Source organism: Ranitomeya imitator, chromosome 4, assembly GCF_032444005.1.
Source record: "Ranitomeya imitator isolate aRanImi1 chromosome 4, aRanImi1.pri, whole genome shotgun sequence".
NCBI lineage: Eukaryota > Metazoa > Chordata > Amphibia > Anura > Dendrobatidae > Ranitomeya > Ranitomeya imitator.
Genome location: NC_091285.1, coordinates 112,147,397 through 112,164,099, shown reverse-complemented (window position 1 = coordinate 112,164,099; position 16,703 = coordinate 112,147,397).

The window sequence follows — 16,703 nt, the reverse complement described above, 5'->3', positions numbered from 1 at the left end:
GAGTGTAGAGTGTAGGGAGTAGAGTGTAGAGTGTAGGGTATAGAGTGTAGGGTATAGAGTGTAGGGTATAGAGTGTAGGGTATAGAGTGTAGGGTATAGAGTGTAGGGTGTAGGGATTAGAGTGTATGGTATAGAGTGTAGGGTATAGAGTGTATGGTATAGAGTGTAGGGTATAGAGTGTAGGGTATAGAGTGTAGAGTGTAGGGATTAGAGTGTAGGGATTAGAGTGTAGGGTATAGAGTGTAGGGTATAGAGTGTAGGGTGTAGGGTATAGAGTGTAGGGTATAGAGTGCAGGGTATAGAGTGTAGGGTGTAGAGTGTAGGCTATAGAGTGTAGGGTATAGAGTGTAGAGTGTAGGGTATAGAGTGTAGGGTATAGAGTGTAGGGTGTAGGGTATAGAGTGTAGGGTATAGAGTGTAGGGTATAGAGTGTAGGGTATAGAGTGTAGAGTGTAGGGATTAGAGTGTAGGGTATAGAGTGTAGGGTGTAGGGTGTATAGTGTATGGTATAGAGTGTAGGGTATAGAGTGTAGGGTATAGAGTGTAGGGTGTAGAGTGTAGGGTATAGAGTGTAGGGTATAGAGTGTAGGGTATAGAGTGTATAGTGTAGGGTATAGAGTGTATGCTATAGAGTGTATGGTATCGAGTGTAGGCTATAGAGTGTAGGGTATAGAGTGTATGTTATAGAGTGTAGGGTGTAGAGTGTAGAGTGTAGGGTATAGAGTTTAGAGTGTAGGGTATAGAGTGTAGGGTATAGAGTGTAGGGTATAGAGTGTAGGGTATAGAGTGTAGGGTATAGAGTGTAAGGTATGGAGTATAGAGTGTAGAGTGTAGGGTGTAGAGTGTAGGGAGTAGAGTGTAGGGTATAGAGTGTAGAGTGTAGGGTATAGAGTGTAGAGAGTAGGGTATAGAGTGTAGGGTATAGAGTGTAGGGTATAGAGTGTAGGGAGTAGAGTGTAGAGTGTAGGGTATAGAGTGTAGGGTGTAGGGTATAGAGTGTAGGGTATAGAGTGTAGGGTGTAGAGTGTAGGGAGTAGAGTGTAGGGTATAGAGTGTAGAGTGTAGGGTATAGAGTGTAGAGTGTAGGGAGTAGAGTGTAGAGTGTAGGGTATAGAGTGTAGGGTGTAGGGTATGGAGTGTAGAGTGTAGGGTATAGAGTGTAGAGTGTGGCGTATAGAGTGTAGGGTGTAGAGTGTAGGGTATAGAGTGTAGGGTGTATGGTATAGAGTGTAGAGTGTAGGGAATAGAGTGTAGGGTGTAAGGTGTAGGGTATAGAGTGTAGGGTGTAGGGTATAGAGTGTAGGGTATAGAGTGTAGGGTATAGAGTGTAGAGTGTAGGGTGTAGGGTATAGAGTGTGGTGTATAGAGTGTAGGGTGTAGAGTGTAGGGTATAGAGTGTAGGGTGTAGGGTATAGAGTGTAGGGTATAGAGTGTAGGGTATAGAGTGTAGGGTATAGAGTGTAGGGTATAGAGTGTAGGGTATAGAGTGTAGGGTATAGAGTGTAGGGTATAGAGTGTAGGGTATAGAGTGTAGGGTATAGAGTGTAGGGTACAGAGTGTAGGGTACAGAGTGTAGGGTATAGAGTGTAGGGTATAGAGTGTATGTTATAGAGTGTAGGGTATAGGGTATAAATTGTAGGGTTTAGAGTGTAGGGTATAGAGTGTAGGGTGTAGGGATTAGAGTGTAGAGTGTAGAGTGTAGGGTATAGAGTGTAGGGTATAGAGTGTATAGTGTAGGGTACAGAGTGTAGGGTGTAGGGTGTAGGGTATAGAGTGTAGGGTGTAGAGTGTAGGCTATAGAGTGTAGGGTATAGAGTGTAGGGATTAGAGTGTAGGGTGTAGGGATTAGAGTGTAGAGTGTAGAGTGTAGGGTATAGAGTGTAGGGTATAGAGTGTATAGTGTAGGGTACAGAGTGTAGGGTGTAGGGTGTAGGGTATAGAGTGTAGGGTGTAGAGTGTAGGCTATAGAGTGTAGGGTATAGAGTGTAGGGATTAGAGTGTAGGGTGTAGAGTGTAGGGATTAGAGTGTAGGGTATAGAGTGTAGGGTATAGAGTGTAGGGTGTAGGGTATAGAGTGTAGGGTATAGAGTGTACGGTATAGAGTGTCGGGTATAGAGTGTAGGGTATAGAGTGTAGAGTGTAGGGAATAGAGTGTAGAGTGTAAGGTATAGAGTGTAGAGTGTAGGGTATAGACTGTAGAGTGTAGGGAGTAGAGTGTAGGGTGTAGAGTGTAGGGTATAGAGTGCAGGGTATAGAGTGTAGGGTGTAGAGTGTAGGCTATAGAGTGTAGGGTATAGAGTGTAGAGTGTAGGGTATAGAGTGTAGGGTGTAGAGTGTAGGGTATAGAGTGCAGGTTGTAGAGTGTAGGGTATAGAGTGTAGGGTGTATAGTGTAGGGTATAGAGTGTAGGGTATAGAGTGTAGGGTATAGAGTGTAGGGTATAGAGTGTAGAGTGTAGGGATTAGAGTGTAGGGTATAGAGTGTAGGGTATAGAGTGTAGAGTGTAGGGTATAGAGTGTAGGGTATAGAGTGTAGGGTACAGAGTGTAGGGTATAGAGTGTAGGGTGTAGGGTATAGAGTGTAGGGTATAGAGTGCAGGTTGTAGAGTGTAGGGTATAGAGTGTAGGGTATAGAGAGTAGGGTATAAAGTGTAGAGTGTAGGGTATAGAGTGTAGAGTGTATGGTATAGAGTGTATGGTATAGAGTGTATGTTATAGAGTGTAGGGTATAAAGTGTAGAGTGTATGGTATAGAGTGTAGGGTGTAGAGTATAGGGTGTAGAGTGTAGGGTGTAGAGTGTAGGGTATAGAGTGTAGGGTATAGAGTGTAGGGTATAGAGTGTAGGGTATAGAGTGTAGGGTGTAGGGATTAGAGTGTAGGGTGTATAGTGTATGGTATAGAGTGTAGGGTATAGAGTGTATGGTATAGAGTGTAGGGTATAGAGTGTAGAGTGTAGGGTATAGAGTGTAGGGTATAGAGTGTAGGGTATAGAGTGTAGGGTATAGAGTGTAGGGTATAGAGTGTATAGTGTAGGGTATAGAGTGTATGCTATAGAGTGTATGGTATAGAGTGTAGGGTGTAGAGTGTATGGTATCGAGTGTAGGGTATAGAGTGTAGGGTATAGAGTGTATGTTATAGAGTGTAGGGTATAGAGTGTAGAGTGTAGGGTATAGAGTTTAGAGTGTAGGGTATAGTGTAGATTACAGAGTGTAGGGTATAGAGTGTAGGGTATAGAGTGTAGGGTAAAGAGTGTAGAGTGTAGCGTATAGAGTGTAGGGTATAGAGTGTAGGGTATAGAGTGTAGGGTATAGAGTGTAGGGTATGGGGTGTAGAGTGTAGGGTGTAGAGTGTAGGGTGTAGAGTGTAGGGAGTAGAGTGTAGGGTATAGAGTGTAGAGTGTATGGTATAGAGTGTAGAGTGTAGGGAGTAGAGTGTAGAGTGTAGGGTATAGAGTGTAGGGTATAGAGTGTAGGGTATAGAGTGTAGGGTATAGAGTGTAGGGTATAGAGTGTATAGTGTAGGGTATAGAGTGTATGCTATAGAGTGTATGGTATAGAGTGTAGGGTGTAGAGTGTATGGTATCGAGTGTAGGGTATAGAGTGTAGGGTATAGAGTGTATGTTATAGAGTGTAGGGTATAGAGTGTAGAGTGTAGGGTATAGAGTTTAGAGTGTAGGGTATAGTGTAGATTACAGAGTGTAGGGTATAGAGTGTAGGGTATAGAGTGTAGGGTAAAGAGTGTAGAGTGTAGGGTATAGAGTGTAGGGTACAGAGTGTAGGGTGTAGAGTGTAGGGTATGGGGTGTAGGGTATAGAGTGTAGGGTAAAGAGTGTAGAGTGTAGCGTATAGAGTGTAGGGTATAGAGTGTAGGGTATAGAGTGTAGGGTATAGAGTGTAGGGTATGGGGTGTAGAGTGTAGGGTGTAGAGTGTAGGGTGTAGAGTGTAGGGAGTAGAGTGTAGGGTATAGAGTGTAGAGTGTATGGTATAGAGTGTAGAGTGTAGGGAGTAGAGTGTAGAGTGTAGGGTATAGAGTGTAGAGTGTAGGGTATAGAGTGTAGGGTATAGAGTGTAGAGTGTAGGGTATAGAGTGTAGAGTGTAGGGTATAGAGTGTAGGGTATAGAGTGTAGGGTATAGAGTGTAGGGTATAGAGTGTAGGGAATAGAGTGTAGAGTGTAAGGTATAGAGTGTAGAGTGTAGGGTATAGAGTGTACGGTATAGAGTGTAGGGTATAGAGTGTAGGGTATAGAGTGTAGAGTGTAGGGTATAGAATGTAGGGTATAGAGTGTAGGGTATAGAGTGTAGGGAATAGAGTGTAGAGTGTAAGGTATAGAGTGTAGAGTGTAGGGTATAGACTGTAGAGTGTAGGGAGTAGAGTGTAGGGTATAGAGTGTAGAGTGTAGGGTATAGAGTGCAGGGTATAGAGTGTAGGGTATAGAGTGTAGAGTGTAGGGTATAGAGTGTAGGGTATAGAGTGTAGGGTATAGAGTGTAGGGTGTAGAGTGTAGGGTATAGAGTGCAGGTTGTAGAGTGTAGGGTATAGAGTGTAGGCTATAGAGTGTAGGGTATAGAGTGTAGAGTGTAGGGTATAGAGTGTAGGGTATAGAGTGTAGGGTATAGAGTGTAGGGTATAGAGTGTAGGGTATAGAGTGCAGGTTGTAGAGTGTAGGGTATAGAGTGTAGGGTATAGAGAGTAGGGTATAAAGTGTAGAGTGTAGGGTATAGAGTGTATTGTGTAGGGTATAGAGTGTAGGGTGTAGAGTGTAGAGTGTATGGTATAGAGTGTATGGTGTAGAGTGTAGGGTATAGAGTGTAGGGTATAGAGTGTATGTTATAGAGTGTAGGGTATAAAGTGTAGGGTATAAAGTGTAGAGTGTATGGTATAGAGTGTACGGTGTAGAGTATAGGGTGTAGGGTGTAGGGTGTAGAGTGTAGGGTATAGAGTGTAGGGTATAGAGTGTAGGGTGTAGGGATTAGAGTGTAGGGTGTATAGTGTATGGTATAGAGTGTAGGGTGTATAGTGTATGGTATAGAGTGTATGGTATAGAGTGTAGGGTATAGAGTGTAGAGTGTAGGGTATAGAGTTTAGAGTGTAGGATATAGAGTGTAGGGTATAGAGTGTAGGGTATAGAGTGTAGGGTATAGAGTGTAGGGTATAGAGTGTAGGGTATAGAGCGTAGGGTATAGAGTGTATAGTGTAGGGTATAGAGTGTATGCTATAGAGTGTATGGTATAGAGTGTAGGGTGTAGAGTGTATGGTATAGAGTGTAGGGTATAGAGTGTAGGGTATTGAGTGTATGTTATAGAGTGTAGGGTATAGAGTGTAGAGTGTAGTGTATAGAGTTTAGAGTGTAGGGTATAGAGTGTATATTACAGAGTGTAGGGTATAGGGTATAGGGTGTAGGGTATAGAGTGTAGGGTGTAGAGTGTAGGGTGTAGAGTGTAGGTTGTAGAGTGTAGAGTGTAGGGTATAGAGTGTAGGGTGTAGAGTGTAGGGAGTAGAGTGTAGGGTATAGAGTGTAGAGTGTAGGGAGTAGAGTGTAGAGTGTACGGTATAGAGTGTAGGGTGTAGAGTGTAGGGTATAGAGTGTAGGGTATAGAGTGTGGCGTATAGAGTGTAGGGTGTAGAGTGTAGGGTATAGAGTGTAGGGTATAGAGTGTAGGGAATAGAGTGTAGGGTGTAAGGTGTAGAGTGTAGGGTATATACTGTAAAGTATAGAGTGTAGGCTATAGAGTGTAGGGTGTAGAGTGTAGGGTGTAGAGTGTAGGGTATAGAGTGTAGGGTATAGAGTGTAGGGTATAGAGTGTAGGGTATAGAGTGTAGGGTATAGAGTGTAGGGTATAGAGTGTAGGGTATAGAGTGTAGGGTATAGAGTGTACGGTATAGAGTGTAGGGTATAGAGTGTAGGGTATAGAGTGTAGGGTATAGAATGTAGGGTATAGAGTGTAGGGTATAGAGTGTAGGGAATAGAGTGTAGAGTGTAAGGTATGGAGTGTAGAGTGTAGGGTATAGACTGTAGAGTGTAGGGAGTAGAGTGTAGGGTATAGAGTGTAGAGTGTAGGGTATAGAGTGCAGGGTATAGAGTGTAGGGTATAGAGTGTAGAGTGTAGGCTATAGAGTGTAGGGTATAGAGTGTAGAGTGTAGGGTATAGAGTGTAGGGTATAGAGTGTAGGGTGTAGAGTGTAGGGTATAGAGTGCAGGTTGTAGAGTGTAGGGTATAGAGTGTATAGTGTAGGGTATAGAGTGTAGGGTATAGAGTGTATCGTGTAGGGTATAGAGTGTATGCTATAGAGTGTATGGTGTAGAGTGTAGGGTATAGAGTGTAGAGTGTAGGGTATAGAGTTTAGAGTGTAGTGTATAGAGTGTAGGGTATAGAGTGTAGGGTATAGAGTGTAGGGTAAAGAGTGTAGAGTGTAGGGTATAGAGTGTAGGGTGTAGAGTGTAGGGTATAGAGTGTAGGGTATAGAGTGTAGGGTATAGAGTGTATAGTGTAGGGTATAGAGTGTAGGGTATAGAGTGTATCGTGTAGGGTATAGAGTGTAAGGTATAGAGTGTATGTTATAGAGTGTAGGGTATAGAGTGTAGAGTGTAGGGTATAGAGTTTAGAGTGTAGTGTATAGAGTGTAGGGTATAGAGTGTAGGGTATAGAGTGTAGGGTAAAGAGTGTAGAGTGTAGGGTACAGAGTGTAGGGTGTAGGGTATAGAGTGTAGGGTGTAGGGTGTAGAGTGTAGGGTGTAGAGTGTAGGGTGTAGAGTGTAGGGTATAGAGTGTAGGGTATAGAGTGTAGGGTATAGAGTGTATGTTATAGAGTGTAGGGTATAGGGTATAAATTGTAGGGTTTAGAGTGTAGGGTATAGAGTGTATGCTATAGAGTGTATGGTATAGAGTGTAGGGTGTAGAGTGTAGGGTATAGAGTGTAGGGTATAGAGTGTAGGGTATAGAGTGTAGGGTATAGAGTGCAGGGTATAGAGTGTAGGGTATAGAGTGTAGAGTGTAGGGTATAGAGTGTATGCTATAGAGTGCATGGTGTAGAGTGTATGGTTTAGAGTGTATGGTATAGAGTGTAGAGTGTATGGTATAGAGTGTAGGGTATAGAGTGTATGTTATAGAGTGTAGGGTATAGAGTGTAGGGTATAGAGTGTAGGGTATAGAATGTAGGGTATAGAGTGTAGGGTATAGAGTGTAGGGAATAGAGTGTAGAGTGTAAGGTATGGAGTGTAGAGTGTAGGGTATAGACTGTAGAGTGTAGGGAGTAGAGTGTAGGGTATAGAGTGTAGAGTGTAGGGTATAGAGTGCAGGGTATAGAGTGTAGGGTATAGAGTGTAGAGTGTAGAGTATTGAGTGTAGGGTATAGAGTGTAAGGTATAGAGTGTAGGGTGTAGAGTGTAGGGTATAGAGTGTAGGGTATAGAGTGTATGGTATAGAGTGTATGGTATAGAGTGTAGGGTATAGAGTGTAGAGTGTAGGGATTAGAGTGTAGGGTAAAGAGTGTAGAGTGTAGGGTACAGAGTGTAGGGTGTAGGGTATAGAGTGTAGGGTGTAGGGTGTAGAGTGTAGGGTGTAGAGTGTAGGGTGTAGAGTGTAGGGTATAGAGTGTAGGGTATAGAGTGTAGGGTATAGAGTGTATGTTATAGAGTGTAGGGTATAGGGTATAAATTGTAGGGTTTAGAGTGTAGGGTATAGAGTGTATGCTATAGAGTGTATGGTATAGAGTGTAGGGTGTAGAGTGTAGGGTATAGAGTGTAGGGTATAGAGTGTAGGGTATAGAGTGTAGGGTATAGAGTGCAGGGTATAGAGTGTAGGGTATAGAGTGTAGAGTGTAGGGTATAGAGTGTATGCTATAGAGTGCATGGTGTAGAGTGTATGGTTTAGAGTGTATGGTATAGAGTGTAGAGTGTATGGTATAGAGTGTAGGGTATAGAGTGTAGGGTATAGAGTGTAGGGTATAGAGTGTAGGGTATAGAGTGTAGGGTATAGAATGTAGGGTATAGAGTGTAGGGTATAGAGTGTAGGGAATAGAGTGTAGAGTGTAAGGTATGGAGTGTAGAGTGTAGGGTATAGACTGTAGAGTGTAGGGAGTAGAGTGTAGGGTATAGAGTGTAGAGTGTAGGGTATAGAGTGCAGGGTATAGAGTGTAGGGTATAGAGTGTAGAGTGTAGAGTATTGAGTGTAGGGTATAGAGTGTAAGGTATAGAGTGTAGGGTGTAGAGTGTAGGGTATAGAGTGTAGGGTATAGAGTGTATGGTATAGAGTGTATGGTATAGAGTGTAGGGTATAGAGTGTAGAGTGTAGGGATTAGAGTGTAGGGTATAGAGTGTAGGCTATAGAGTGTAGGGTATAGAGTGTAGGGTGTAGAGTGTAGGGTATAGAGTGTTGGGTGTAGAGTGCAGGGTGTAGAGTGCAGGGTATAGAGTGTAAGATATAGAGTGTAGAGTGTAGGGTATAGAGTGTAGGGTGTAGGGTATAAAGTGTAGAGTGTAGGGTATAGAGTGTAGGGTATAGAGTGTAGGGTATAGAGTGTAGGGAATAGAGTGTAGAGTGTAAGGTGTAGAGTGTAGGGTATAGAGTGTAGGGTATATACTGTAGGGTATAGAGTGTAGGCTATAGAGTGTAGGGTATAGAGTGTAGAGTGTAGGGTATAGAGTGTAGGGTTTAGAGTGTTGGGTGTAGAGTGCAGGGTGTAGAGTGCAGGGTATAGACTGTAGGGTATAGAGTGTAGGGTATAAAGTGTAGAGTGTAGGGTGTAGAGTGTAAAGTGTAGGGTATAGAGTGTAGGATATAGAGTGTAGAGTGTAGGGAGTAGAGTGTAGGGTATAGAGTCTAGAGTGTAGGGTATAGAGTGCAGGGTATAGAGTGTAGGGTATAGAGTGTAGAGTGTAGGCTATAGAGTGTAGGGTATAGAGTGTAGAGTGTAGGGTATAGAGTGTAGGGTATAGAGTGTAGGGTGTAGAGTGTAGGGTATAGAGTGCAGGTTGTAGAGTGTAGGGTATAGAGTGTATAGTGTAGGGTATAGAGTGTAGGGTATAGAGTGTATCGTGTAGGGTATAGAGTGTATGCTATAGAGTGTATGGTGTAGAGTGTAGGGTATAGAGTGTAGAGTGTAGGGTATAGAGTTTAGAGTGTAGTGTATAGAGTGTAGGGTATAGAGTGTAGGGTATAGAGTGTAGGGTAAAGAGTGTAGAGTGTAGGGTATAGAGTGTAGGGTGTAGAGTGTAGGGTATAGAGTGTAGGGTATAGAGTGTAGGGTATAGAGTGTATAGTGTAGGGTATAGAGTGTAGGGTATACAGTGTATGGTATAGAGTGTAGGGTGTAGAGTGTAGGGTATAGAGTGTAGGGTATAGAGTGTAGGGTATAGAGTGTAGGGTATAGATTGTAGAGTATAGGGTATAGAGTGTATGGTGTAGAGTGTAGGGTATAGAGTGTAGGGTGTAGGGTGTAGAGTGTGGGGTGTAGAGTGGTGTAGAGTATAGGGTATAGAGTGTAGGGTATAGAGTGTGGCGTATAGAGTGTAGGGTATAGAGTGTAGAGTGTAGGGTATAGAATGTAGGGTATAGAGTGTAGGGTATAGAGTGTAGGGAATAGAGTGTAGAGTGTAGGGTATAGACTGTAGGGTGTAGGGAGTAGAGTGTAGGGTATAGAGTTTAGAGTGTAGGGTATAGAGTGCAGGGTATAGAGTGTAGGGTATAGAGTGTAGGGTATAGAGTGTAGAGTGTAGAGTGTAGGCTATAGAGTGTAGGGTATAGAGTGTATGCTGTAGAGTGTATGGTGTAGAGTGTATGGTATAGAGTGTAGGGTATAGAGTGTAGAGTGTACGGTATAGAGTGTAGGGTATAGAGTGTAGGGTATAGAGTGTATGTTATAGGGTATAGAGTGTAGAGTGTAGGGTATAGAGTTTAGAGTGTAGGGTATAGAGTGTAAGGTATAGAGTGTAGGGTGTAGAGTGTAGGGTATAGAGTGTAGGGTATAGAGTGTATGGTATAGAGTGTAGGGTATAGAGTGTAGGGTATAGAGTGTAGGGTGTAGAGTGTAGGGTGTAGAGTGTAGGGATTAGAGTGTAGGGTATAGAGTGTAGAGTGTACGGTATAGAGTGTAGGGTATAGAGTGTAGGGTATAGAGTGTATGTTATAGGGTATAGAGTGTAGAGTGTAGGGTATAGAGTTTAGAGTGTAGGGTATAGAGTGTAGGGTGTAGAGTGTAGGGTATAGAGTGTAGGGTGTAGAGTGTAGGGTATAGAGTGTAGGGTATAGAGTGTATGGTATAGAGTGTTGGGTATAGAGTGTATGGTATAGAGTGTAGGGTATAGAGTATAGGGTATAGAGTGTAGGGTATAGAGTGTAGGGTATAGATTTTAGAGTGTAGGGTATAGAGTGTAAGGTATAGAGTGTAGGGTAAAGAGTGTAGAGTGTAGGGTACAGAGTGCAGGGTGTAGAGTGTAGGGCTCTATACGCTACACTCTATACCCTACACTCTACACTCTACACTGTATACCATACACTCTATGCCCCACACTCTATACCCTAAACTCTACACTCTATACCCTACACTCTACACCCTAAACTCTACACTCTATGCCCTACACTCTACACCCTGCACTCTGTACCCTACACTCTACACTCTTTACCCTACACTCTATACCTTACACTCTATACCCTACACTCTACACCCTAAACTCTATACCATACACTGTATACCCTACACTCTACACTCTATACCCTACAGTCTACACTCTATACCCTACACTCTATACCATACACTCTATACCCTACACTCTACACTCTATACCCTACACTCTATACCCTACACTCTACACTCTATACCCTACACTCTACACTCTATACCCTACACTGTATACCCTACACTCTATACCATACACTCTATACCATACACTCTATACCCTACACTCTATACCCTACACTCTATACCCTACACTCTATACCCTACACTCTATACCCTACACTCTACACTATATACCCTACACACTATACCCTAAACTCTATACCCTACACTCTACACTCTATACCCTACACTCTACACCCTGCACTCTGTACCCTACACTCTATACCCTACACTCTACACTCTGTACCCTACACTCTGTACCCTACACTCTATACCCTACACTCTATACCCTACACTCTATACCCTACACTCTACACCCTACACTCTACACCCTACACTCTATACCATACACTCTATACCCTACACTTTACACTCTATACCCTACACTCTATACCATACACTCTACACCCTACACTCTATACCATACACTCTATACCCTACACTTTACACTCTATACCCTACACTCTATACCATACACTCTACACTTTATACCCTACACTCTATACCATACACACTATACCCTACACTCTATACCCTACACTCTATACCCTACACTCTATACCCTACACTCTAATCCCTACACTCTAATCCCTACACTCTAATCCCTACACTCTATACCCTACACTCTATACTCTACACTCTACACTCTATACCCTACACTCTAATCCCTACACTCTAATCCCTACACTCTACACTCTACACCCTACACTCTATACCCTACACTCTATACCCTACACTCTACACTATATACCCTACACTCTATACCCTACACTCTACACTCTACACTCTATACCCTACACTCTATAAAATACACTCTATACCCTACACTCTACACTCTATACCATACACTCTATACCACACACTCTATACCATACACTCTATACCCTACACTCTATACCCTACACTCCACACCCTACACTCTATACCTTACACTCTATACCCTACACTCTAAAATCTATACCCTACACTCTATACCCTACACTCTATACCCTATACCCTACACTCTATACACTACACTCTATACCATACACGCTATACTCTATACCCTACACTCTATACCATGCACTCTACATCCTACACTCTACACCACTCTACACCCCACACTCTACACCCTACACCCTACACTCTATACCCTACACTGTACACCATACACTCTATGCCCTATACCCTATACCCTACAATCTATACCCTACACTCTATACCCTACACTCTACACTCTATACCCTACACTCTATACCATACACTGTATACCCTACACTCTATACCCTACACTCTACACTCTATATCCTACACTCTATACCCTACACTTTACACTCTACACCCTACACTCTATACCCTACACTCTATACCCTACACTCTATACCCTACACTCTATACCCTGCACTCTATACCCTACACTCTATACCCTACACTCTATACCCTACACTCTATACCCTACACTCTATACCCTACACTCTATACCCTACACTCTATACCCTACACTCTATACCCTACACTCTATACCCTACACTCTATACCCTACACTCTATACCCTACACTCTACACTCTATACCCTACACTCTATACCCTACACTCTACACTCTATACCCTACACTCTATACCCTACACTCTATACCCTACACTCTATACCATACACTCTATACCCTACACTCTATACCCTACACTCTACACCCTACACTCTATACCCTACACTCTATACCCTACACTCTATACCCTACACTCTAAACTCTATACCCTACACTCTACACTCTATACCCTATAACATACACTCTATACCCTACACTCTATACCCTACACTCTATACCTTACACTCTACACTCTATACCCTACACTCTATACCCTACATTCTATACCCTACACTCTACACTCTATACCCTACACTCTATACCCAACACTCTACACTCTATACCCTACACTCTATACCCTACACTCTAATCCCTACACTCTACACTCTATACCCTACACTCTATACCCTACACTCTATACCCTACACTCTATACCCTACACTCTATACCATACACTCTATACCCTACACTATACACTCTATACCCTACACTCTATACCATACACTATATACCCTACACTCTATACCCTACACTCTATACCCTACACTCTACACTCTATACCCTACACTCTACTCCCTACACTCTACAGTCTATACCCTACACTCTACACTCTATACCTTACACTCTACACTCTATTCCCTACACTCTATACCCTACACTCTATACCCTACATTCTATACCCTACACTCTACACTCTATACCCTACACTCTATACCCTACACTCTATACCCTACACTCTACACTCTATACCCTATAACATACACTCTATACCCAACACTCTATACCCTACACTCTATACCGTACACTCTACACTCTATACCCTACACTCTAATCCCTACACTCTACACCCTACACTCTACACCCTACACTCTATACCCTACACTCTATACCCTACACTCTATACCATACACTCTATACCCTACACTCTATACCCTACACTATACACTCTATACCCTACACTCTACACTGTATACCATACACTCTATGCCCCACACTCTATACCCTAAACTCTACATTCTATACCCTACACTCTACACCCTAAGCTCTATACCATACTCTATACCCTACACTCTATACCCTATACCCTACACTCTATACACTACACTCTATACCATACACGCTATACTCTATACCCTACACTCTATACCATGCACTCTACATCCTACACTCTACACCACTCTACACCCCACACTCTACACCCTACACCCTATACCCTACACTGTACACCATACACTCTATGCCCTATACCCTATACCCTACAATCTATACCCTACACTCTATACCCTACACTCTACACTCTATACCCTACACTCTATACCATACACTGTATACCCTACACTCTATACCCTACACTCTACACTCTATATCCTACACTCTATACCCTACAGTATATACCCTACACTCTACACCTTACACCCTACACTCTATTCCCTACACTCTATACCCTACACTCTACACTCTATACCCTACACTCTACTCCCTACACTCTACAGTCTATACCCTACACTCTACACTCTATACCTTACACTCTACACTCTATTCCCTACACTCTATACCCTACACTCTATACCCTACATTCTATACCCTACACTCTACACTCTATACCCTACACTCTATACCCTACACTCTATACCCTACACTCTATACCCTACACTCTACACCCTGCACTCTGTACTCTACACTCTTTACCCTACACTCTATACCCTACACTCTATACCCTACACTCTATACCATACACTCTATACCATACACTCTACACTCTACACTCTATACCCTACACTCTATACCCTACACTCTACACTCTATACCCTACACTCTATACCCTACACTCTATACCCTACACTCTATACCCTACACTCTATACCCTACACTCTACACCATACACTCTACACCCTACACTCTATAGCCTACACTCTATACCCTACAGTATATACCCTACACTCTATACCCTACACTCTATACCCTACACTCTATACCCTACACTCTACACTCTATACCATACACTCTACACCCTACACTCTATAGCCTACACTCTACACTCTATACCCTACACTCTACACCTTACACCCTACACTCTATTCCCTACACTCTACACCCTACACTCTACACCCTACACCCTACACTCTATACCCTACACTCTACACTTTATACCCTACTCTCTATACCCTACACTCTATACCCTACACTGTACAACCTGCACTCTATTCCCTACACTCTGTACCCTACACTCTATACCCTACACTCTATACCCTACACTCTATAGCCTACACTCTACACTCTATACCCTACACTCTATACCCTACTCTCTATACCCTACACTCTACACCCTGCACTCTGTACCCTACACTCTACACTCTTTACCCTACACTCTATACCCTACACTCTACACCCTACACTCTATACCCTACACTCTATACCCGACACTCTATAACATACACTCTATACCCTACACTCTAGGGTATAGAGTGTAGAGTGTAGGGTATAGAGTTTAGAGTGTAGGGTGTAGAGTGTAGGGTATAGAGTGTGGTGTATAGAGTGTAGGGTGTAGAGTGTGGGCTATAGAGTGTAGGTTATAGAGTGTAGAGTGTAGGGTTTAGAGTGTAGGGTATAGAGTGTATGTTATAGAGTGTAGGGTATAGAGTGTAGGGTATAAAGTGTAGCGTGTAGGGTATAGAGTGTACAGTGTAGGGGATAGAGTGTAGGGTATAGAGTGTAGAGTGTAGGGTATAGAGTTTAGAGTGTAGGGTATAGAGTGTAGGGTATAGAGTGTAGGGTATAGAGTGTAGGGTATAGAGTGTAGGGTATAGAGTGTAGGGTATAGAGTGTATAGTGTAGGGTATAGAGTGTATGCTATAGAGTGTATGGTGTAGAGTGTAGGGTATAGAGTGTATAGTGTAGGGTATAGAGTGTATGCTATGGAGTGTATGGTGTAGAGTGTAGGGTAAAGAGTGTAGAGTGTAGGGTATAGAGTGTAGGTTATAGAGTGTAGGGTGTAGAGTGTAGGGTATAGAGAGTAGGGTATAGAGTATAGGGTATAGAGTGTAGGGATTAGAGTGTAGGGTGTAGGGTATAGAGTGTAGGGTATAGAGTGTAGGGTGTAGAGTGTAGGGATTAGAGTGTAGGGTATAGAGTGTAGGGTAGAGTGTAGAGTGTAGGCTATAGAGTGTAGGGTATAGAGTGTAGAGTGTAGGGTGTAGAGTGTAGGGTGTAGAGTGTAGGGTATAGTGTGTAAAGTGTAGGGAGTAGAGTGTAGAGTGTAGGGTATAGAGTGTAGAGTGTAGGGTATAGAGTGTAGGGTATAGAGTGTAGAGTGTAGGGTGTAGGGTATAGTGTGTAGAGTGTAGGGTATAGAGTGTAGAGTGTATGGTGTAGAGTGTAGGGTATAGAGTGTAGGGTATAGAGTGTAGAGTGTATGTTATAGAGTGTAGGGTATAGAGTGTAGAGTGTAGGGTATAGAGTTTAGAGTGAAGTGTATAGAGTGTAGGGTATAGAGTGTAGGGTATAGAGTGTAGGGTATAGAGTGTAGAGTGTAGGGTATAGAGTGTGGCGTATAGAGTGTAGGGTATAGAGTGTAGGGTGTAGGGTATAGAGTGTGGTGTATAGAGTGTAGGGTGTAGAGTGTAGGGTATAGAGTGTAGGGTGTAGGGTATAGAGTGTAGGGTATAGAGTGTAGGGTATAGAGTGTAGGGTATAGAGTGTAGGGTATAGAGTGTATGGTATAGAGTGTAGAGTGTAGGGTGTAGAGTGTAGGGAGTAGAGTGCAGGGTATAGAGTGTAGGGTGTAGAGTGTAGGCTATAGAGTGTATGGTGTAGAGTGTAGAGTGTAGGGTATAGAGTGTAGGGTATAGAGTGCAGGTTGTAGAGTGTAGGGTATAGAGTGTATAGTGTAGGGTATAGAGTGTAGGGTATAGAGTGTAGGGTATAGAGTGTAGGGTATAGAGTGTAGAGTGTAGGGTATAGAGTTTAGAGTGAAGTGTATAGAGTGTAGGGTATAGAGTGAAGGGTATAGAGTGTAGGGTGTAGAGTGTAGGGTATAGAGTGTAGGGTATAGATTGCAGGTTGTAGAGTGTAGGGTATAGAGTGTAGGGTATAGAGTGTAGGGTATAGAGTGTAGGGTATAGAGTGTAGGGTATAGAGTGTAGGGTATAAAGTGTAGAGTGTAGGGTATAGAGTGTAGGGTATAGAGTGTATAGTGTAGGGTATAGAGTGTATGCTATAGAGTGTATGGTATAGAGTGTATGGTGTAGAGTGTATGGTATAGAGTGTAGGGTATAGAGTGTATGGTATAGAGTGTATGGTAT